A 26,131-nucleotide genomic window follows, 5' to 3' on the forward strand; every position below is an offset into this window, starting at 1 on the left:
TCCTAGGAGAAAGTCAATTGGTCCAAATACAAGATTGCTGTCAAAAAGGTTCACCGGTTTAAAGGCCACTTGTAAAGCAGCTAAATATACAATATGTACTCCTCTTTATTTACTTTATTTAGAATAGTTACCACTACCATCAATATCAACCACAAATGTAACACGGTTTAAAACAGTTGGCTCGAATGTAAACGTGTGTTTTCACTGGTGTACGTGTTTGCAAATTCATAGTGACAAATTGTAAATTGGTGAACATATTTAAAATTCTATTTTTCTTTTCGATGCCTACAACATGAGTGTAAAAGATTGACAAAAAAAAAATCAAATTCGAATACAGAAATGATAAAATGATGTAGTAGAGATTTTTGCATATCGAGACATTATATTCAAAAAGTGCTAACTCAAAAAGGTGTAGTTTTCCATGGAGCAAAAAAACTTTGTAATTTGCATAATTTGTAAAGTAAACATATATACTTCCGAAACTCCAATTTAAATGCCTTGAGGAGTCGTTTTCCATCAAAAACTCACTTAGGTCTAAGGTTGTGTTCAGTCCTCTAACTCCTCCCGTTCGTATTATATCGTGTTAACATGGTTTTAGTAACTATTAAAATCTAAATTTAGTTTTCCTTCAGTATTCTTTTCGTAATGCCAAAAGAAATGAATAGTAGACAATTTAAAAGCGACTCTTGCGTAAAATAAATAAGTAAAAAGTTATGATATATGTAAGTATCATGTTATATTTATAGATAAAATTGCCATCAAATAGGTACAAATAGTTATCTGATGTTATCATGTAAAACTTATTCAATATTTTAAATAAATATACGCACTTCAATGTACTTGAATATAAAGTAGAAATGAACTACTAGTGCATTTATTTTAATTACCATAAATTATTACACACCTATAACCGCAACTGAAATTCCAACGACTGCAGCAGATACTACAATGATGACTATAGTAATTCATGGAAATCATGGAAAATTGAGAACATATTAAATCAAATTAAAACAAATTCATCCTGAGATTTTTTATTTCAAGTGGAAAATTTTACATTGTGAAATTGCACACTGGATTTATTAACGACACCTATACGTATACGTATTAATTATTTATTGATATTCCCAATATTAAGTATACGCCTACTTTCGATTTTTTTGCGGTTTTGATCTAGAAGATGTTTTTTTTTTCTGTTCCAACTATGTTCTAGTTCTAGTTCTTATAGTTCAGTTCTAGTCAGTTCTAGTTCTAGTTCAGTTTCTAGTTCATTCTAGTTCAGTCTAGTTCAGTTCTAGTTCAGTTCTAGTTCAGTTCAGTTCAGTTCTAGTTCAGTTCAGTTCAGTTCTAGTTCAGTTCTAGTTCAGTTCTAGTTCAGTTCTAGTTCAGTTCAAGTTCAGTTCTAGTTCAGTTCTAGTTCAGTTCTAGTTCAGTTCTAGTTCAGTTCTAGTTCAGTTCTACCATTCTAGTTCAGTTCTAGTTCAGTTCTAGTTCAGTTCTAGTTCAGTTCTACTTCAGTTCTAGTTCAGTTCTAGTTCAGTTCTAGTTCAGTTCTAGTTCAGTTCTAGTTCAGTTCTAGTTCAGTTCTAGTTCAGTTCTAGTTCAGTTCTAGTTCAGTTCTAGTTCAGTTCTAGTTCAGTTCTAGTTCAGTTCTAGTTCAGTTCTAGTTCAGTTCTAGTTCAGTTCTAGTTCAGTTCTAGTTCAGTCAGTTCAGTTTTCAGTTCTAGTTCAGTTCTAGTTCAGTTCAGTTCAGTTCTATTTCAGTTCTAGTTCAGTTCTAGTTCAGTTCTAGTTCAGTTCTAGTTCAGTTCTAGTTCAGTTCTAGTTCAGTTCTAGTTCAGTTCTAGTTCAGTTCTAGTTCAGTTCTAGTTCAGTTCTAGTTCAGTTCTAGTTCAGTTCTAGTTCAGTTCTAGTTCAGTTCTAGTTCAGTTCTAGTTCAGTAGTTCAGTTCTAGTTCAGTTCTAGTTCAGTTCTAGTTCATTTCTAGTTCAGTTCTAGTTCAGTTCTAGTTCAGTTCTAGTTCATTCTAGTTCAGTTCTAGTTCAGTTCTAGTTCAGTTCTAGTTCAGTTCTAGTTCAGTTCTAGTTCAGTTCTAGTTCAGTTCTAGTTCAGTTCTAGTTCAGTTCTAGTTCAGTTCTAGTTCAGTTCTAGTTCAGTCTAGTTCAGTTCTAGTTAGTTCTAGTTCAGTTCTAGTTCAGTTCTAGTTCAGTTCTAGTTCAGTTCTAGTTCAGTTCTAGTTCAGTTCTAGTTCAGTTCTAGTTCAGTTCTAGTTCAGTTCTAGTTCAGTTCTAGTTCAGTTCTAGTTCAGTTCTAGTTCAGTTCTAGTTCAGTTCTAGTTCAGTTCTAGTTCAGTTCTAGTTCAGTTCTAGTTCAGTTCTAGTTCAGTTCTAGTTCAGTTCTAGTTCAGTTCTAGTTCAGTTCTAGTTCAGTTCTAGTTCAGTTCTAGTTCAGTTCTAGTTCAGTTCTAGTTCAGTTCTAGTTCAGTTCTAGTTCAGTTCTAGTTCAGTTCTAGTTCAGTTCTAGTTCAGTTCTAGTTCAGTTCTAGTTCAGTTCTAGTTCAGTTCTAGTTCAGTTCTAGTTCAGTTCTATTCAGTTCTAGTTCAGTTCTAGTTCAGTTCTAGTTCTAGTTCAGTTCTAGTTCAGTTCTAGTTCAGTTCTAGTTCAGTTCTAGTTCAGTTCTAGTTCAGTTCTAGTTCAGTTCTAGTTCAGTTCTAGTTCAGTTCTAGTTCAGTTCTAGTTCAGTTCTAGTTCAGTTCTAGTTCAGTTCTAGTTCAGTTCTAGTTCAGTTCTAGTTCAGTTCTAGTTCAGTTCTAGTTCAGTTCTAGTTCAGTTCTAGTTCTAGTTCAGTTTCTAGTTCAGTTCTAGTTCAGTTCTAGTTCAGTTCTAGTTCAGTTCTAGTTCAGTTCTAGTTCAGTTCTAGTTCAGTTCTAGTTCAGTTCTAGTTCAGTTCTAGTTCAGTTCTAGTTCAGTTCTAGTTCAGTTCTAGTTCAGTTCTAGTTCAGTTCAGTTCAGTTCTAGTTCAGTTCTAGTTCAGTTCTAGTTCAGTTCTAGTTCAGTTCTAGTTCAGTTCTAGTTCAGTTTCAGTTCAGTTCTAGTTCAGTTCTAGTTCAGTTCTAGTTCAGTTTAGTTAGTTCTAGTTCAGTTCTAGTTCAGTTCTAGTTCAGTTCTAGTTCAGTTCTAGTTCAGTTCTAGTTCAGTTCTAGTTCAGTTCTAGTTCAGTTCTAGTTCAGTTCTAGTTTCAGTTCTAGTTCAGTTCTAGTTCAGTTTAGTTCAGTTCTAGTTCAGTTCTAGTTCAGTTCTAGTTCAGTTCTAGTTCAGTTCTAGTTCAGTTCTAGTTCAGTTCTAGTTCAGTTCTAGTTCAGTTCTAGTTCAGTTCTAGTTCAGTTCTAGTTCAGTTCTAGTTCAGTTCTAGTTCAGTTCTAGTTCAGTTCTAGTTCAGTTCTAGTTCAGTTCTAGTTCAGTTCTAGTTCAGTTCTAGTTCAGTTCTAGTTCAGTTCTAGTTCAGTTCTAGTTCAGTTCTAGTTCAGTTCTAGTTCAGTTCTAGTTCAGTTCTAGTTCAGTTCTAGTTCAGTTCTAGTTCAGTTCTAGTTCAGTTCTAGTTCAGTTCTAGTTCAGTTCTAGTTCAGTTCTAGTTCAGTTCTAGTTCAGTTCTAGTTCAGTTCTAGTTCAGTTCTAGTTCAGTTCTAGTTCAGTTCTAGTTCAGTTCTAGTTCAGTTCTAGTTCAGTTCTAGTTCAGTTCTAGTTCAGTTCTAGTTCAGTTCTAGTTCAGTTCTAGTTCAGTTCTAGTTCAGTTCGTTCAGTTCTAGTTCAGTTCTAGTTCAGTTCTAGTTCAGTTCTAGTTCAGTTCTAGTTCAGTTCTAGTTCAGTTCTAGTTCAGTTCTAGTTCAGTTCTAGTTCAGTTCTAGTTCAGTTCTAGTTCAGTTCTAGTTCAGTTCTAGTTCAGTTCTAGTTCAGTTCTAGTTCAGTTCTAGTTCAGTTCTAGTTCAGTTCTAGTTCAGTTCTAGTTCAGTTCTAGTTCAGTTCTAGTTCAGTTCTAGTTCAGTTCTAGTTCAGTTCTAGTTCAGTTCTAGTTCAGTTCTAGTTCAGTTCTAGTTCAGTTCTAGTTCAGTTCTAGTTGTTCTAGTTCTGTTCTAGTTCTGTTCTAGTTCTGTTCTAGTTCTGTTCTAGTTCTGTTCTAGTTCTGTTCTAGTTCGTTCTAGTTCTGTTCTAGTTCTGTTCTAGTTCTGTTCTAGTTCTGTTCTAGTTCTGTTCTAGTTCTGTTCTAGTTCTGTTCTAGTTCTGTTCTAGTTCTGTTCTAGTTCTGTTCTAGTTCTGTTCTAGTTCTGTTCTAGTTCTGTTCTAGTTCTGTTCTAGTTCTGTTCTAGTTCTGTTCTAGTTCTGTTCTAGTTCTGTTCTAGTTCTGTTCTAGTTCTGTTCTAGTTCTGTTCTAGTTCTGTTCTAGTTCTGTTCTAGTTCTGTTCTAGTTCTGTTCTAGTTCTGTTCTAGTTCTGTTCTAGTTCTGTTCTAGTTCTGTTCTAGTTCTGTTCTAGTTCTGTTCTAGTTCTGTTCTAGTTCTGTTCTAGTTCTGTTCTAGTTCTGTTCTAGTTCTGTTCATTCTGTTCTAGTTCTGTCTATTCTGTTCTATTCTGTTCTAGTTCTGTTCTAGTTCTGTTCTAGTCTGTTCTAGTTTCTGTTCTAGTTCTGTTCTAGTTCGTTCTAGTTCTGTTCTAGTTCTGTTCTAGTTCTGTTCTAGTTCTGTTCTAGTTCTGTTCTAGTTCTGTTCTAGTCTGTTCTAGTCTGTTCTAAGTTCTGTTCTAGTTCTGTTATAGTTAGTTCTGTTCTAGTTCTGTTCTAGTTTCTGTTCTAGTTCTGTTCTAGTTCTGTTCTAAGTTCTGTTCTAGTCTTTCCTAGTTCTGTGTTCTATTTTCTGTTCTAAGTTCTGTTCTGTTCTGTTCTAGTTCTGTTTCTAGTTCCTGTTTTCTATTTCTGTTCTAGTTCCTGTTTCTAGTCTGTTCTATTCAGTTCTAGTTCAGTGCTAGTTCAGTCTAGTTCATTTCTAGTTCAGTTTTTTTCTAGTCTGTTCTGTTCAGTTTCAGTGTCTTTCTAGTTCTTCTATTTTTGTCTAGTTCTGTGCTTTCTAGTTCTGTTCTAGTTTCTGTGCTAGTTCTGTTATAGTTCGTTTTCTAGTTCAGTTCTAGTTCTGTCGAGTTCTGTTTCTAGTTCTGTTCTAGTTCTGTTTTAGTTCTGTTCTAGTTCTAGTTCTGTGTCTAGTTGTGTTCTAGTTCATTTCTGGTTCTGTTCTAGTTCTGTTCTAGTTCTGTTCTAATTCTGTTCTAGTTCTGTTCTAGTTCTGTTCTAGTTCTGTTCTAGTTCTGTTCTAGTTTGTTCTGTTCTATTTCTGTTCTAGTTCTGTTCTATTTATGTTCTAGTTCTGCTCTAGTTCTGTTCTAGTTTTGATCCTGTTCTTTTCTGGTTCGTGTTTTTGTATGAATAAAAATTTATGGCACTTTTTTCTTCTTCCACGTAGTTTTGAGGAGATCAAGTAAAGAGCAAATTTTCGAACTAATAGACGCATTTATATATATAATTATATATATGTGATATTTTACACCACATAAATGAATAACAACATTCTAATTGCATAAACAAAAATCAGAGACATAAACTCCCCAACATGTGCATAAAAACACAAACAATTATACATATAACACTTTAAAACTTTGCGAATATGTTACACAAATTCCTAACAAACAAAAAACTTTGGTGAAAAAAGTTATTTTAATTTCAAATCGAAGGTAATTCCATAAGGTATTTCAAACTTACTACAGGTGTTTCAATTCGACATTTGCTTAAAACTTAAAATTGTTTATAAAAAACACTATTTCTCGATTTGATTTTTAGTTTTGTTCTTTAATTAGTTGCAAAGCTAATGATGGGCTTGAGAAATTGTATCCTGTTGCCTGATAGGAGATATCGTGCACCTAAGAGGCATTCACACAAAATAAGAACAATCTAGCAATCTAGATGGCTTTCACTTAAATATTTTTACCAACATATTTTCCAGATTCTTAAGTATATAATCATAAATTTGGTAGCACCACAGTAATGCCTTCCTATAAAAACTGCGTGCATTTAAAACTGCAAAATATTTTTCACAAAAATAAAACTTTTTACCAACACATAAAAATAACAGGTGTGTGTTCGTTGCTTTTCAAGAAAATCACCTGTTTCAAAAGCTTAAAAATGTCTGCATGTTTGTGAGAAAAAAAAACTATATTAAAATGTTTGTCTGTGGGAGTTCGTGTGGAAATTATCTGAACATGATTGTGTAACTGAATGTAATAAAAGTGCAAGCAACTAAGTTGAGTGTAAAAAAAAGGAATAAGCAAAAACAAAGTAAAGGTGAGACGGCATCATATGTTTAAAATTGCGTTAACTCTAAAACTTAACTGACTTCATGACGATGTCATTTACACAAAACGAACTACACATGTATGGAATATGAAAGAAAACTTAATAAAAATAAGAATGAGTGGTATAGGCGACTAAATTGGACCTTATACATACATTAATCCACCGGAAGGTTTACCTCCGATAATACGGAATCATCCCATTTTTGCGATCTACGTATAAATATAATTGTTTTCACAATTTAGCTTAAACAGTAGAAAATTGGGTTCAATAAAAAAATTGTGCAAAATTATGCCTTAAAACCCTTTTCGAATGATATGATCCATTTTAAATACCAAAACCATTTAATCAACAGAAAGCTTCTCTATTTCGATGTGTTACAAACGAAATGACAAAAGCAGTACCACCGAAGGTTTTTGATGTCTAGCATAAAAAACTGATGACATAGGGTGAGAAAGAGTTTAATTTAAAACAAATTTTCTTTACAAAGTTGTTTCTTTTGATGGCGGAGTTGTTTGCGGAAGCCCCGGTATGTGTAATTTAAGTTAATAGAATATTTCCTGATTTAAAGTGAAAAATAATGTGTAAGAGAAGGATGTGTAAATAAGTATAAATGTAAAGGAACAAGTAAAAGTTTAAAATAAATTACAAACTTAACACAATAAATATAAAGTTGGAAATTTACTGTTAAATTTATTACCAAATTTATGTATGTATGTCGTTAACTAAATGTAAGTGTTTAAACTTTATTTGCCTCAAAATTAGCTTCCAAATTTGAGTAAAGATTAGTAAGTCTATAGTCTCGATTGTAGAACAGTCTATAGTCTGGAATATAGATTAGTTTATAGCCTCGACTATCCACCAGTCAATTGCCTCGAATACAGTCCACAGCAATGACAATAGATTAGTCTATTGCCTCGACTATAGTATTGGCTATAGATTAGTCTATAGTCTTGAATATAGATTAGTCTAAAGTCTTGACTTTAGATTAGTCTATAGTCTTGACTATAGATTAGTCTATAGTCTTGACTATAGATTAGTTTATAGTCTTAACTATAGATAATCTATAGTCTTTACTATATATATTAGTCTTTAGTCCCGACTACGGATTAGTCTATAGTCATGACTATATATTAGTCTATAGTATTGACCATAGATTAGTCTATAGTATTGACCATAGATTAGTCTATAGTCTTGACTATAGATTAGTCTATAGTCTTGACTATAGATTAGTCTATAGTCTTGACTATAGATTAGTCTATAGTCTTGACTGTAGGTTAGTCTATAGTCTTGACTATAGGTTAGTCTATAGTCTTGACTATAGATTAGTTTTTAGTCTTCACTATGGATTAGTCTTTAAACTTGACTATAGCCTTGACTATGGATTAGTCTATAGTCTTGACTATGGACTAGTATATAGTCTTGACTATAGATTAGTTTATAGCCTTGACTATAGATTAATCTATAGTCTTGACTATGGATTAGTCTATATTCTTGACTATGGATTAGTCTATAGTCTTGACGATGGATTAGTCTATAGTTTTGACTATAGATTAGTCTATAGTCTTGACAATAGATTACTTTATAATCTTGACTATGGATTAGTCCATTGTCTTGACAATAGATTAGTCTATAGTCTTGACTATAGATTAGTATATAGTCTTGACTTTAGATTAGTCTATAGTCTTAACTATATATAGTCTTCGCTCTAGATTAGTCTATAGTCCCGGCTATGCATTAGTCTATAGTCTTGACTATAGATTAGTCTAAAGTCTTGACTATAGATTAGTCTACAGTCTTGATTACAGATTAGTCTATAGTCTTAACTATAGACTAGTCTATTGTGTTGACTATAGATTACTCTATTGTCTTGACTATAGATTAGTCTATAGTCTTAACTATAGATTATTCTATAGTCTTGATTATTGATTAGTCTATAGTCTTGACAGTAGATTACTCTATAGTCTTGACTATATATTAGTCTATAGTCTTGACAATAGATTAGTCTTTAGTATTGACTATGGATTAGTCTATAGTATTGACTATAGATTACTCTACTGTCTTGACTATAGATTACTCTATTGTCTTGACTACTAGTCTATAGTCTTGACAATAGATTAGTCTATAGTCTGACTATAGATTAGTCTATAGTCTTGACTATGGATTAGTCTATAATCTTGACAATAGACTAGTCTATAGTCTTGACTATAGATTAGTCTATAGTCTTGACTGTAGATCAGTTTATAATCGTGCCTGTAGATTAGTCTACATTCTGGATTATAGAATAGTCTATAGTCTTGACTGTAGATTAGTCTATTGTCTTGACTAGAGATTAGTCTATAGTCAAGACTATAGGTTAGTCTATAGTCTTGACAATAGATTAGTCTATAGTCTTGACTTTAGATTAGTCTATAGTTTGGACTATAGATTAGTCTGCAATATAGTTTAGTCTATGGTCTTGATCATAGTTTAATCTTCAGTCTTAACTACAGATTAGTCAATAGTCTTGACTACATATTAGTCTACAGTCTTGATTATACAGTCTACAGTCTGGACTGTAGATTAGTCCATAGTCTTGACTATAAATTAGTCTATAGTCTTGACCATAGGTTAGTCAATAGTCTTGACTATAGATTTGTTTATTGTCTTGACTGTAGATTAGTCTATAGTCTTGACTATAGATTAGTATATAGTCTTGACCATAGATTAGTCTATAGTCTTGACTATTGAGTAGTCTTTAGTCTTGACAGTAGATTACTTTATAGTCTTGACTATAGATTAGTCTACAGTCTTGATTACAGATTAGTCTATAGTCTTAACTATAGACTAGTCTATTGTCTTGACTATAGATTAGTCTATTGTCTTGACTATAGATTTGTCTATAGTCTTGAGTATAGATTTGTCTATAGTTTTGACCATAGATTAGTCTATAGTCTTGACTATAGATTTGTTTATTGTCTTGACTATAGATTAGTCTATAGTCTTAACCATAGATTAGTCTATAGTCTTGACAGTAGAATACTCTATAGTTTTGACTATAGATTAGTATATAGTCTTGTCTATAGATTAGTGTATAGTCTTGACTATAAATTAGTTTATAGTTAGTCTTGACTTTAGATTAGTCTACAGTCTCCACTATAGTCTTCTATATAGTCAATATTTATCATTGCATTTAACTTTATTTTAAACTAATTTATTATTAATTTCCCTTTTTATTATTTTTCTTATAAATTTATTTATCAATTTATTTATTTTCATTAAAAAATTTAATATTTTCTTAACTTTTTTTATTTATTCACTTGCATAAACAAACTTTTCTTTTACGAACTTCGCTGTTGTAATATTTAACTCAACCATAAAATATTGATTTTATTTTCGTTATATATAAATTTTTTTATACTTTAACTACATAAAAGTTTAAGTTAGTAAGAATATTTATTTTTCTTTCGTGTTTTTTTTTTTGTGCTTCTTTGAATAAAATTCCATTACACTTCATATTTTTTATAAATTTATTACTGGTTTCTTATTCAATGTAAGTGCAAATATACGTTAAAAGGGAAAAAAGGTGCTGATACTGTGATTGCGATTGCTGCTGTCGTTGCTTACTTTGAAAAATCTGTTATTTGCTGTTGCTGCTCACGACTGATAAATTTAACTACATCAGTTAGAAATTGCATACAAAAGAAAAATTAAAGTAAGAAGTATGAGTGCTAAAGTCGGGGGTGGCTTAATCTAATGTACCCTTTCACTTCTTGAAGAAAAAATGGGGAAATATTTAGTTGCCTTAGGAAAACTTACCTTTCTTTTGATATACACTTGTATCTTTCATACCTTATGCATGTGTTGAAGGGTGTTAAAAATACTGCTTGTATCCTTGCTATTTTTATTCAATGAATCCTTGTATATTTATATATGCACTTATGTTACTGTTATCTAAGTTAAAAACTGGTTACAGTGAGAAGTCATGATTACAAATAGACCTATCTTATAGAATCTGCTAGGAAGTTTTAAAACTTATATCGATATGAATACAATATTTAATGTTTAATAAAACTATTTTTGAAAAAGTTCACAGATCAAACTTTGCAGAATGAAAACTACCAGGTATTGCGCCTTTGAAAGGTTTTATTAAATATTTTCAAATCCACAAGAATTTTCCAAACTCATTACACTGTGTTACATCATCATAGCAGCAAATATGCAATATCGTTGTAGTAATATACACACCTACGTATGTATGTCATCAACAAAGTCATTTGTTTTACAATGACAACCTAAAGATCTACGAATTCTATAGATATACATACGTAACGTTTTTTATACAATTGTTGTGATTTATACCGTGAATTTACCAACAGGAATTTTTCATGTTATTTGTATAATTTTATGAAAAACGTGAGTGTTACATAGAAAATCACATAGTTTTTGTGTTACATACATACACGAATACGAAAACTAAAGGATTCTGAGCAATATAATATTTGTATAAAAATTTTGAGATTGATTTTTTTTTTAGTATTATAGTATATGTACGTTTGGAAATTTATAAGGAGAACATTTTAATGTTTTTCCCTCAGTAAAGAAGACACCCTAATGTCGATAGTGAAGGTTTTCAATGCTAGTCTAAGCGTTTTAGCGTACAAAGAGCAATGACAATTTAAATATGACACATGTCATTTTAAATTTTTCATAAATTATATGAAACATTTTAAAAAATAGTTATGATATCTATTATGCAGATATTGTTAATGTACTGATACAGGCATGGGAAATTGATATTTTGAAATAGTACCTACCTTATCTTAAGGAATACTAGACTACACTATAGACTAGACTAAAGACTAGACTATAGACTAGACTATAGACTAGACTAAAGACTAGACTATAAATTAGACTAGAATAGACTAGAACTAACTAGACTAGACTATAGACTAGACTATAGACTATAGACTAGACTATAGACTAGACTATAGACTAGACTATAGACTAGACTATAGACTAGACTATAGACTAGACTATAGACTAGACTATAGACTAGACTATAGACTAGACTATAGACTAGACTATAGACTAGACTATAGACTAGGCCATAGACTAGACTATAGACTAGACTATAGACTAGACTATAGACTAGACTATAGACTAGACTATAGACTAGACTATAGACTAGACTAGACTAGACTATAGACTAGACTATAGACTAGACTATAGACTAGACTATAGACTAGACTATAGACTAGACTATAGACTAGACTATAGACTAGACTATAGACTAGACTATAGACTAGACTATAGACTAGACTATAGACTAGACTATAGTCTAGACTATAGACTAGACTATAGACTATAGACTAGACTATAGACTAGACTATAGACTAGACTATAGACTAGACTATAGACTAGACTATAGTCTAGACTATAGACTAGACTATAGACTAGACTAGACTAGACTATAGACTAGACTAGACTAGATATAGACCTAGACTCTAGACTAGACTAGACTAGACTATAGACTAGACTATAGACTAGACTATAGACTAGACTATAGACTAGACTATAGACTAGACTATAGACTAGACTATAGACTAGACTATAGACTAGACTATAGACTAGGACTATAGACTAGAACATAGACTAGACTATAGACTAGACTATAGACTATAGACTAGACTATAGACTAGACTATAGACTAGACTATAGACTAGACTATAGACAGACTATAGACTAGACTATAGACTAGACTATAGACTAGACTATAGACTAGACTATAGACTAGGACTATAGACTAGACTATAGACTAGACTTAGACTAGACTATAGACTAGACATTCGACTAGACTATAGACTAGACTATAGACTAGATATAGCTAGACTATAGACTAGGACTATAGACTAGACTATAGACTAGACTATAGACTAGACTATAGACTAGGACTATAGACTAGACTATAGACTAGACTATAGACTAGACTATAGGACTAGACTATTAGACTAGACTATAGACTAGACTATAGACTAGACTATAGACTAGACTATAGACTAGACTATAGACTAGACTATAGACTAGACTATAGACTAGACTATAGACTAGACTATAGACTAGACTATAGACTAGACTATAGACTAGACTATAGACTAGACTATAGACTAGACTATAGACTAGACTATAGACTAGACTATAGACTAGACTATAGACTAGACTATAGACTAGACTATAGACTAGACTATAGACCAGCCTGTGTTGATATAAAATCAATATTACATTTAGTTACAAAACCTTTTGGTTATAATCTCATTAAATCACGTTAAAAATGCGATTGTTCTGTGAAGCGCATTTAAGATTTGCTAACGTAGAGCATTAGCCTCGAGGTAAAATTTGAATTTGAAAATATTTCATTCTATTTCTAAAACTAAACTTTTTAAAACATCAAACAGCGAGGTGATTCAGAAAACCTGCACACATGTATAGACATATGTATGTATATATGAATATTAGACCGACTTACTCTCTGAGGAAGCTGTTTTTGTTAACACCTCAAAATTCGTCCAGCACTTTTTTGAATCTAGCGGAGTACTCATAAGTTTGATCAATTTCAGAAATAGTACAGTTTTTGGGAAAGTTATTTTTGTTGTTTTTTTGGGTTAACATAACAACGTACATTAAGTCTTATTTTCTGTGAGTCGCTCTAATGTGCATTCACAAAACAAACAAACGTTTTCAAACAATATTGTGAAATTGTATTTTATTGAAAAAGTTATATGGTTAAATGCGTAGTACGTGTCTAAAGACAAACCATATGGGTTTCATACGCATTTTATCATGTGGACTACCAGCAAAAAAAAAAAAAAAAATAAATAAAATGGTACAAATATGAATAAACTAGCAATATAAAGTCTGCATAAAAGCATACACGTTTAAACACTTAAAGTTAGACATTAGGGTGTTTTTCTCGTCTGCAGAAAATCATCTTGGAAATTTCGAAACAAATTGTAGAAATTGGACCCAAATGGGATAATGTTAACTCTTGCTGGATGGATACTGCAGTTTGAAGTAACTTTACAAAGACACACGATCCCATCACCTTTATAGTTTCCAAATTGTTTAGAAAATCAAGTCTGTATTGATATACTTACATAAATGGCTCTTGTAAATGTGTTCAGTACATCAATACCGAGCAGCAAGGATCAAAATAAATCAAATATTTATATTAAAAAATCGCCCTATTATACACATGTGTGGGCATAAATATTCAGACAGGCATGTGCATGTTCATTTATATGCTTAGCAGTCATACAAATACATATCGTCGATCGAACAGTAAAAAGATTTGAGTCCTTTTGGTCACAGCAGTTTAGTTTCCCGCGAAAATGCACTTAAAAGTGATCACAAGTTCGAGGTTTCTCTAGACAATGGTCCTGACTAAAGATCAGTTTTAGTTTCCACTATATTTCCGTCTATAGATTCGACTATAGATCAGTTTATAATCTCGACTATAGATCAGTCTATTGTCTCGACTACAGATCAGTCTATTGTCTCGACTACAGATCAGTCTTTTGGCTCGACTATATCTCAGTCAATAGTCACGTCTACATCTCAGTTAATAGTCTCGACTGTAGATCAGTCTATAGTATCGACTACAGATCAGTCTATAGTCGCGACTATAGATCAGTTTACAGTCACAAATAGATCAGTCTATATTCTCACCTATAGACCAGTCTATAGTCTCACCTTTAGTCCAGTCTATAGTCTAGATCAGTCTATGGTTTCGACTATAGATCAGTTTATAATCTCGACTATAGACCAGCCTCTAGTCTCTTCTGTAGACCAGCTTCTAGTCTTGATTGTTGACCAGCCTATTGTCTCGACTTTAAACCAGACAATATATTAGTTTATAATCTCGACTATACCCAGTCTATCATCTCGATCATAGACCAGTCTATAATATTGACTATAAAGCAATCTATAAGCTCGACTATAGATCAGCCTTAGTTTCTACTATAGATCAGTTTATACTATCGATTATATTTCAGTCTATAGTAGCGACTATAGATAAGTTTATAATCTCGACTATATGTCAAGTTATAATCTCGACTTTTGATCAGTTTATAATCTCGACTATAGAACAGTCTATGGTCTCGTCCATAGATCAGTCTGTATTCTCGCCTATAGACCAGTCTATAGTCTCGACTAAAGATCAGTCTATAGTCTCGCCTATAGATCAGTCTATAGTCTCGTCTATAGATCGGTCTATAGTCTCGACTAATGATCGATCTATAGTCTCGCCTATAGATCGGCTTATAGTCTCGACTAAAGATCAGTCTATAGCTTCGCCTATATATCAGTCTATAGTCTCGCCTATAGATCGGCCTATAGTCTCGACTAAAGATCAGTCTATAGTCTCGCCTATATATCAGTGTATAGTCTCGCCTATAGATCAGTCTATAGTCTCGTTTAGAGATCAGTCTATAGTCTCGTCTATAGATCAGTCTATAGTCTCGACCATATATCATTCTCGACTATATCTTATGCCTTTTTCTTGGCTCACCTACGATATTTTGGTTTGGAAATACTTATGTATATTCAACTCTATGCATGTCCTTATTAATTATTATTAAGAAAAAAATTATTAAAGATAATTTTGTCTTAGAATGTCATGTTTGACATGTGTTTTAGGTGTGTATGTGTGTGTGCCATTTTTTGCGTGTTTGTCTATGTGGTGAAAATAATATTTAATAATAAATGTAATTAAAATGTATGTATAACAAACAACATGTGTACAATTTTGCTGTTAATACTAATGAATGACATTTTAATTAATTTTCTTTTTAAATAATAAAATCAAAGTGAATTGATATATCAAAATCGTTAAGAATTATATTGAATATGAAAATAATTAACCGCACTTAAGTGAAGTGGTTTTAAAAGATAAAAGAAACTCTTTGTTATTTTTTTGATAAAACGAATTTCTATGAAATGAACAATGAATTTTTATGAATGCCTCAATTTTGTTATAATTTTGTTTGTCAAATAATTTTAACTTTCGGGCCAAAAAAATACGTTTAACGAAGTTACAAGCGATGTTAGGTTATTTACCAAAAAGGTAGAAATTTTTGTTTCTGCTTAAACTCACGATTGATCTTCAATCTTCAGACTATATCCAAACTTTTCTTCACACAAATGCAATCACACTGCTGCGATGGACTCTGTTGTTTCGATAAGAGTGTTTGGTAGATCTAAGTGCGATCTCCATCAATAAGCAAGATCAACTCATTACACAGACTTTTCATCCGAAGCATTAAGAAAAAACCTTCATAAGAGTATGTGGGTGGGTGTGGTAAGGTTGAATTACTCCGCATCCTGTTACTATGATATCAACTTATGCATTCCACATATAGTCGGCGCACTCACTCCTTTGTGCGGTCGAACATGGGGTTGTACGTGTATCGTGAAGTAAACTTACCAACAGTTAATTCATAATGTCTCATGCAGGACATTAACCCCTATAGCACCAGATAAGATAAGTGTTCTGCAAGTAAAATGACACCGAGAAATCATTTGAATCTTCCAGTTTCTGGTTTCGCGGTAGACTAGAGGAACGTTAATGATTTAAGTTCATAGGGCTACCTTTCAAAATTTGTTATATCTTACATCATAATGTCCGTCTTTCCATCCGTCCGTCCTTCCGTCTGTGAGTCTAGGACGAAAATTTCAAGACGTTGAAATCTTAGTTATAAAATTAATCGATAATTATCTAAGTCATATAGGGCTACCGTCCAAAATTTGTTATATCCTATACCACAATGTCCGTCTGTCTATATATACCACAATGTCCGTCTGGCCATTGACCCTAATAGCACCAGATAAGTGTTCGGTTCAAACTGCAAGTAAAATTACACCGAGAAATCATTTGAATCTTCCAGTTTCTGGTTTCGTGGAAGACTAGAGTTACTTTAATGTTTTTAGTTCATATATAGGGCTACCTTCCAAAATTTGTTATATCTGTCATAATGTCTGTCTTTCCATCCGTCCGTCCATCCGACTGTGTGTCTAGGATGAAATTTTCATGATGTTGAAATCATAGTTATAGAATCAAACGATAATTATCTAAGTCCATTTAGGGCTACCGTCCAAAATTTGTTATATCCTATACCATAATGTCCGTCTGTCCATCCGTCCGTCCGTCCGTCTGTGTGTCTAGGACGAAATTTTCAAAATGTCGCAATCATAGTTATAGAATCAATCGATAATTATCTAAGTCTATATAGGGCTACCATTCAAAATTTGTTCTATCTTGTACTACAATGTCCGTCTGTCCATTCCTAATATGTTGAAATCTTAGTTATAACAAAAGTCCAAATATAAAGCTATCTTTCGAATTTAATTATATCCTGTAACTCTACATCTCTACATCCTCTACAGAAAATCACTTTTATAATAAATTATTTAAATATTTTGGAATTATGATAAAATACAACTAAATGCCGTATTCCTCCCACTTGTTGGATCTAAAAATACTTAATTCAACATTCTAAAACAATTTTCGTTATTTTAATAGAAATGTAGTGGCTTTAGTTTTAGTCTTATTTTTCAAATAACAGTTTTATTTTGAAAAGATAAATTTTAAATTTAGATTTTCTTAAATCTGCACAAATTGAAGTACGTTTAGGTAATTTATAAACCCACATACAACATTTGGTATAGACATTTATATATATTTTTTTTTGATTATATATGGTTATATATACTTGCAACATGACAGCAAATCATGCCTCTTAAATGTATTATTTTGTTAATACCCTACGTTAGGTTAATGAATATAAAGTTTGTCAAATGCAACCGGAAAATACTCAGAATATGCAACCAGATACATGCTGCAATACATGTTAAAAACTATTTACAAAGAGGTGAAGTTTTATCTCAGCCGCCTTATAGTTAGGACCACGTCCAGTCTGACTAGAATCCATGGAAAAGATAATAAGAAATCATTGCTAAAGATCATTGTCCAAATGTTTCAAAATAAAACTTAAAAGTTTGAAAACATGACACATATAATAGTGATAAAGAACATTTAAAATTCGTCTAGAATGGTTACAAAACTCTTTGGTCTTAAGTATATATTGTAAATCATATGCAAAGACAATTTTACCCACATTCAGTAATAATTTTTTTTGACATTTTTCTAAAATTGTGTCATCAAATTTCTAAAAGACCTACATATGTTCATATCCAACAAAACAAGATATACTTATGTACATTTGTATATACATATATAGAAACAAAAATAGAAACCATGTAAATAATCTTTCAGTTGTTTACACAGAAATAATACATACAGAATAATACACGCAAAAATTTCATACATAAATCAAGTTATACATTCATATATTTGAAAAATTTCACATTTCATTCTCATTCCCATTATAATAGTACTACACTGATGCTACTGCTGTTGATGATGATGATGACGATGATCTCCATCATCATTGTATGACACATGTTGACAACAAATCTAAGTTATTTTAATGGTGACATACTGTCTCCAAGTTGTATTCTATCTGTTTCATATTCATTTTGTATATTAGTATGCGTGTCGTCTCTACATGTTGTATAACTACTATGTTTGTCATGTAGACTTATTGTACAAGATATCCTGTTGCTTTTTAAAACATTATATGTACAATAAACTGAAGATATAATACAGTTATATGCAATAGGTTGGTCCTTGTATAAAAGTTGAGTTCAGAAGTACATATCTAGAACTTAATGTCTCAAATGTTGTTTTCATTTCAAAATTAAAACTGTCAATTTTCTCAAGCTCATATCTTGCCAACCGTTCGGAATTTCGATTTACTCTCTGAGGCAAAGTTGTAGCTCTTGTCATAAAGAACAAATATATTGAGCATATACATCTTGTTTTTTTCATTTCAAGTGAAAAAATTTGCTTTGTGAAATTGCATTACTTTTATTAATGACACCTGTACGTATACGTGTTAATTATTTATTGATATTACAAATATTAAGTATACGCCTAATTTAGAGAAACACTTGAAACATTTTTTTTAAATAAACATTAGCTTTTATATTGTGCAATATTGTTGTTGGCCTGTGTATCAATAATAAGTTAAACGATTCTCTCTTACAAAGTATGGGGCTATTGGTCCTTGGATTTCGAAATTTACTATAAATTATCTTTGCACTATCATTTGTTTTTCTTATAAACTAGTACACCCCTATTACTATATGTGTATTTCTAAATAGAGCATTTGACACAATTGTCTAGTATTATAATCTCACACAATTAAATTTGTGTTTTAAAAGGAATTTAAAACATTTATCACAAAAGACTATCGGATAGCTTGAAAGCTATTTAAAAATTACAAATTGGGCTGTATAACATTTTAAGAATTGTGTCATTTTTCACATTCTTTTTACACAGCATATTGCAATTATTGATTTATTGAGTTAGTGAAACAAATCATTGCAAAAAACTAGTCATCGACAAAGAGCTCCTCTGCTTTCACACAAGGGTTATGTTTGGTTGATAGAATCAGATCCGATAAACTATATCTAACGCGCTAATGTGAAATGTTAAGTTTCCAGAATATAGCTCCTTAAATTTTTTTATCCTTATGGAAAATGTTATTTTTTGCTGCAAAAAAAATTAAGTTTTAAACAATTATTTGTGTAATATTTTGTAAATACAAACAGTTACAAAATGTCACATACAGAGTATCTACTTTCTCATTACGTAGTAGTCAACCAGACAGACTGTGACACAAAGAGGTCTATTAGATAAATACACGTGTTGGTTCTTTTTGTTTTGTTTATTTTCTTTTCTTCTTTTGTTTTGATTATTTTCCTTTGTGGGTCGTTTAGATGGATTCTCATCATAGATGAATGTAATTTTTTAAATGTGATGAAATTTATAAGAGATGTTGCTTGTTTAAGGAAAAGACAGAGAGAGAACTGTGATAGCAAAAACGAGTTTTTAAAGCTGGAAAATATGAATTAATAGTGAGAGCAAAATCTGTAATAATAAGAGAATATTTTAGTTAATAACTTAATAAAGAGCAATGGATAAAAGACATGCTGCTAAGAGGGTCAAAAACATTATAAAAATTTAATAAGTTTAAATTTTGTTGTGGTATAACGTTTTTCACTTTTAATTGTAATATTATATCTGTATACATAAGCCTGACCATACAAGATCCTGTAACAAGCGTGTTAACGTAAATAACTCTATATGGAAGCTATTTCAATTACAGGACGTTATAAAAAAGATATAGAAAAAATCATTAACGATCAGTGTTCTATTCGCAAATTTTGGGGTTCTTGTCTGTTATACCATAGGTCGTGGGTTCGATTCCCACCAGAGGGACAGGTAAACGATAATGTTCCTCCTTTGGGTTAGTAGTAACTGCTCTAGTCGGTTAGATCGGATATATTGGGTTCGGTTCCTATCAGAGAGACAGGTAAAGGATCGGATGTAGTTCTCCTGGTTTATACCAACTAACTAAGTAACTAACTAACTAACTAACTAACTAACTAACTAACTAACTAACTAACTAACTAACTAACTAACTAACTAACTAACTAACTAACTAACTACTAACTAACTAACTAACTAACTAACTAACTAACTAACTAACTAACTACTAACTAACTACTAACTAACTAACTAACTACTAACTAACTAACTAACTAACTAACTAACTAACTAACTAACTAACTAACTAACTAACTAACTAACTAACTAACTAACTAACTAACTAACTAACTACTAACTAACTAACTAACTAACTAACTAACTAACTAACTAACTAACTAACTAACTAACTAACTAACTAACTAACTACTAACTAACTAACTAACTAACTAACTACTAACTAACTAACTAACTAACTAACTAACTAACTAACTAACTAACTAACTAACTAACTAACTAACTAACTAACTAACTAACTAACTAACTAACTAACTAACTAACTAACTAACTACTAACTAACTAACTACTAACTAACTAACTAACTAACTAACTAACTAACTAACTAACTACTAACTAACTAACTAACTAACTAACTAACTAACTAACTAACTACTAACTAACTAACTAACTAACTAACTAACTAACTAACTAACTAACTAACTAACTAACTAACTAACTAACTAACTAACTAACTAACTAACTAACTAACTAACTAACTAACTAACTAACTAACTAACTAACTAACTAACTAACTAACTAACTAACTAACTAACTAACTAACTAACTAACTAACTAACTAACTAACTAACTAACTAACTAACTAACTAACTAACTAACTAACTAACTAACTAACTAACTAACTAACTAACTAACTAACTAACTAACTAACTAACTAACTAACTAACTAACTAACTAACTAACTAACTAACTAACTAACTACTAACTAACTAACTAACTAACTAACTAACTAACTAACTAACTAACTAACTAACTAACTAACTAAATAACTAACTAACTTACTAGAAACTTCGCGTGTTGCAATGGGCTTTATCTTATCACAACTTTGTCTAATTTTTTCCTTAAAAATAGTGCAAAACCTTACAATTCCAGCAATATAATTTAAAATTTATCTTTTTTTCTTAATTAGCCGGAAAATATGCTTTAACATTTTTTGAATCTTTATAATGTTTGGTGTTAACATTTAACACATTCCATTTTAGTGTTAAAAATATAAGTTATACAAAAGGGTTTCATAAAAAAATGGTGTAAAACATACACATGCATAAAGTTACGGCTTGACAGATGAACAGGAAACTTAATTTCCTTTGAGAATATCCGGTCTTTTAATTTTGTTTTGTGCGGCGTTTTTGGAGATATTTTAAAACAAAAAAGATTTAATCAAAGTTTTTTTTTTGATACAAAAATAAACACGAAATGATAGCAAATAAAAATAACAAAAGGAAATGAAAGAAAATTTTATGAATTGAATTAATTCTAGAGCAAAAAAATTAAGAGAAATAAAAAGCAAAACACTAAAGAAAAAGAGCATTTGCTTAAGAGTAAACAAATTAAATAATAAAAGAGAAATTTTTGTTTTGTTTTTTATTATTTTGGTATTATAAATATAAGGAAAATATAAAATCTCTAGTTAGTTGATAAAGGTTGCACGTACGCGCAAGATGTGTTAAAAACGTGAAATAGCGGTAAAATAAAACAAAACGGAAATACGTAAACAAACTACTAACGGTAACACAAACAAGCATAAACATGCTGACAAACATATATATATATAGCAATATAAAACTATATATATATTTAAACTAATACCACTAAATACGTATCAAAATGCAACTACTACTACCACTACTAACATACTAACACGGATTGCGAATAAAATAAATTATAATGAGTGTATTATAACAAAGTTTTATGAATGAATGAAAATTTATTTGGCGGAACGTAAAAACAAAGTTTTTTTTTCTATAAAATATTAATAGTTAGGTGAAAAAATCATAAAGTGTGAATTTAATAAATAAAATGCTAATATGTGTTTTATTTTTTTTTTTTTTTTAAAAAGTTAAATATTGAAATAAATTTCGCAAAAAAAAAAAAAAATAGATAAAATTATAATGAGCAAACAAGTGTCTAACAATTGTACGTTTACTAAACAATTATAAAAGTAATTGAAATGAAATGTGTGAATGTTTTTTTATAAATAAGTGCAACAAAATTAAGGGATTAAATAATTCAAAATTGTAGATAATATTTTATATAAATTATATCTACTACTGTAATAAAGACAGTATTTAGCGTTTATATTGAAGTTTGTAACAATAAATCGATTAAATGGCCAAATTTCTTTAAATAGAAAATTTTTGAAAAAATTTCCCTTAATAAGAAAAAATCTTCTATATAGAGAACACTTAAAAAATTTTGTTAAAAAAACAGTTCAATAATTTTTCTATAAATAGAAAAATTGGTCAAACATTTTCTATAATTGGAAATCTTGTCAATAAAAATTGGTCGAATATATTCTAAAAAGAGAAAATTTGTCGTAAACTGGTCATTATTTTTCTATAAGTAGACAACTGGTCTAAAATTTTATGTGAATAGAAAACAGGTCGAAAATTTTTTATAAATAGAAAACTTGTCGAACATTTTTTAAACGGAAAATATGTGAAAATTCTTTAAAAATAGAGAACTGATCGATTCTGTTCTATAAATAGGAAACTGGTCGAAAATTTTAAAAAATTAGAAAATTAGTTGAAAATTTTTTTTAACAGAAAAAAAATGGTCGAGAATTTTCTATAAACAGTTCCTAGAAAACTGATTAAAAATTGTCTATAAATAAAAATTAATCAAAAAACTTTTATAAAGAGAAACCTGCTCAAAAATTTTCCATAGATAGACAACTTGTTGAAGAATTTCTTTAAATAGAAAACTGGTTAAACTTTTACTCTAAATTCTAATACAAGTCAAATTTTCGAAATTCTTCCACAAATAATAAAACTGGATGAAATTTTTCTATAATTACAAAACTGGTCGAAAATTTTCTATAAATAGAAAACTGGTCGAAATTCGTTTATAAATTGAAAACTGGTCGAAATTCGTTTATAAATTGAAAACTCATCGAAATTCGTCTATAAATAGCAAACAGGTCGAAGTTCGTCTACAAATAGAAAAGTGGTCGAAATTCCTCTATAAATTAAAAACTAGTCGAAATTCCCCTATAAATTAAAAACTAGTCGAAATTCGTCTATAAATAGAAAACTAGTCCAAATTCTTCTACAAATAGAAAACTGGTCGAAATTCGTCTATAAATTGAAAACTGATCGAAATTCGTCATTATATCTACTACTGTAATAAAGTTCGTTTATAAATTGAAAACTGTTCGAATTTCTTCTGCAAATAGAAAACTGGTCGAAATTCCTTTACAAATTAAAAACTAGTCGAAATTCTTCTACATATAGAAACGTGGTCGAAATTCCTCTATAAATTAAAAACCAGTCGAAATTCGTCTATAAAAAGAAAACTGGTCGAAGTTCGTCTATAAATTGAAAACTGTTCGAAATTCTTCTGCAAATAGAAAACTGGTCGAAATTCCTCTATAAATTAAAAACTAGTCGAAATTCTTCTACAAATAGAAAACTGATCGAAATTCGTTTATAAATTTGAAAACTTGTCGAAATTCTTCTGCAAATAGAAAACTTGTCAAAATTCCTCTATAAATTAAAAACTAGTCGAAAATCTTCCAAAATAGAAAACTAGTCCAAATTCTTCTACAAATAGAAAACTGGTCGAAGTTCGTTTATAAATTGAAAACTCATCGAAATTTGTCTATAAATAGAAAACTGGTCGAAATTCGCCAATATATAGAAAACTGTTCAAAATTCTTGTGCAAATAGAAAACTGGTCGAAATTCTTCTATAAATTAAAAACTAGTCGAAATTCTTCTATAAATTAAAAACTAGTCGAAATTCTTCTACAAAGAGAAAACTGGTCTAAAATCTTCTTTAAGTAGACAACAGGTCGAAATTCTTCAATAAATAGAAAACTGGTCGAAATACTTCAATAAATATAAAACTGGTGAAATTCTTCTATAAATAGAAAAATTGTCGAAAATCTTCTTTAAGTAGAAAACTGGTCGAAATTCGTCTATAAATTGAAAACTGACCGAAGGTCGCCTATAAATAGAAAACTGGTCGAAATTCGTCTAAAAATTTAAAACTGATCGAAATTCGTCAATAAATAGAAAATTGGTCAAAGTTCGTTTATAAATTGATAACTGACCGAAGTTCGCTTATAAATAGAAGCTTACTCTTACTTACTCTTATACAAATAGAAAACTGCTCGATATTCGCCTATAAATTGAAAATTTCTCTATAAATTAAAAACTAGTCGAAATTCTTATACAAATAGAAAACTGGTCGATATTCATCTATTAATAGTTAACCTGTAGAAATCCTTCTATAAATAGAATAGTCGTAAAAGTGTTATAAACTCGTCAATAAATTGAAAACCGAACGAACTATTTATGTAAATAAAATACTGGTCGAAATTCTTCTATAAATAGTAAACTGAGCGAAAATTTTCTATGAAAATAAAACTTGTTGGAAAATCTCTATAAATTGAACACTAAGCCAAAATTTTCTATAAATAAGAAATTTGTCTAATTTTATTTTAAAAATAGAAAACTGGTCGAAAATCTTTAAAATGAAAACTGAAAAAATTCATTTAAAAAAAATCATCTAGAAAAAATTCAATTATAAAACTAAATTAAAATATTTTCTTTATTTTTTAATTTGAAGTTAAAACAAACAAAAGCTCTTTATTCAAAGCAAACTAATTTCACATTTCTGCTAACAAAGTAAACTTAATGACAAATTACTTTACGTTACAATCTGCCAGGACAAATGGTCATCATTATCATCCTAGAGTAACTTAAATTGCCAAAAGCATTACGAACAAATGTTGTTTATTTCCAGTACTTTTCAAAATGTAATGAATACATAATATTTACAATATGTTTGTTTCACTTTTTTCTCAAATGTTTAATAACAAAAATATAATGAACAAGTAATTGTAGGTCATTTGGTAGGTAAAGAACATACTCTCATATACATACATCTGAGTTATTTAAAATATGTGAATTTTTCAAAATCCTGCGGAAAATTAATGCTTAAAACAACCTTCAACTTACGGTTTTTACTGCAAATATTTTTCCGTGCAGCATTAATGTATGTTGTTTATTTTTTTTAAAAGAGAAATTGGTTTGCTGCTTTTTTAGGGAGAAAAAAACGAATATAACAAATTTTCTTCACATGAAAAATTTCTCGTAAATTGTTTGTAAATAGAAAATTTATCAAAGATTTTTTCAAATTAAAAAATCCCAAGAAAAATAATATGAAAACAAGTGCAAACAGCAGCACTTCAAATTCTTAAACTAGCAATTTCGCCATAACTTATAGAACTCATTCTCTGATTCTAAATAAGAAAAAATCTAGTTCCAGAAATGTGGTATACAACGACTAGTTCCGGAGGTGACCATCTCTATAAGAAGTAAATTGAAAAGTTGTCAAAAATTGTCTTTTAAACGAAAACTTGTTGAAATCCTATATAAATGGAAAACTGGTCGAAATTTTTCTACAAATAGAATTCTGGTCGAAATTCGTTCAAAAATAAAATTTTTTCGAAATTTTGCGTTTAATAAAATACTAGTTAATTTTCTTCTATAAATAGAAAACTGATTGAAGAAACTGGACGAAATTATTCTATAAATAGAAAACTTTTCGAATTTTTTTTTTATAAATAGAAAACTGGTCGAAATTTGTCTATAACTGGAGAAGTGGTCAAAGTTCTTCTATAAATAGAAAACTTATCGTAATTCTTCTGTAAACTTGTTTAAATTCTTCTTTAAATAGAAAATTATTCTTTAAATAGAAAAATACTGGTCAAAATTCCTCCTTAAATAGAAAACTTGACGAAAATCTTCCTTAAGTAGAAAATTGGTCGAAGGTATTCTATAAATAGAAAACTGGTCGAAATTCTTCTATAAATATAAAACTTGTCGAAAATCTTCCTTAAGTAGAAAACTGGTCGAAATTCTTCTATAAATATAAAACTTGTCAAAATTCTTCCTTAAGTAGATAACTGGTCGAAATTCTTCTATAAATAGAATACTTGTTGAAAATCTTCCTTAAGTAGAAAACTTGTCGAAATTCTTCTATAAATAGAAAACTGGTTGAAATTCTTCTATAA

The 26,131-nt window shown here is 30.2% G+C and overlaps 1 protein-coding gene across 4 annotated transcripts in view; it reads left to right on the forward strand.

Moving 5' to 3' along the window:
- The window catches only part of LOC119612666 (lateral signaling target protein 2 homolog), an 85,087-nt gene that overhangs the window by 46,224 nt on the left and 12,732 nt on the right, over positions 1 to 26,131 (forward strand). For 3 of the 4 annotated variants that reach the window (XM_037968496.1, XM_037968499.1, XM_037968497.1), the window contains exon 1: positions 21,530 to 21,619. The exons of the other annotated variant lie outside the window; for it this stretch is intronic. The gene's annotated coding sequence lies outside the window, so the exon portion shown is untranslated. Of the gene's footprint in view, positions 1 to 21,529; positions 21,620 to 26,131 lie in introns of those variants that run through there. 4 annotated transcript variants of the gene reach the window in all.

The sequence above is a fragment of the Lucilia sericata genome, unplaced genomic scaffold (assembly GCF_015586225.1).
Source record: "Lucilia sericata isolate MDLA Ls3-8-SP2 unplaced genomic scaffold, ASM1558622v1 Contig001791F_arrow, whole genome shotgun sequence".
NCBI lineage: Eukaryota > Metazoa > Arthropoda > Insecta > Diptera > Calliphoridae > Lucilia > Lucilia sericata.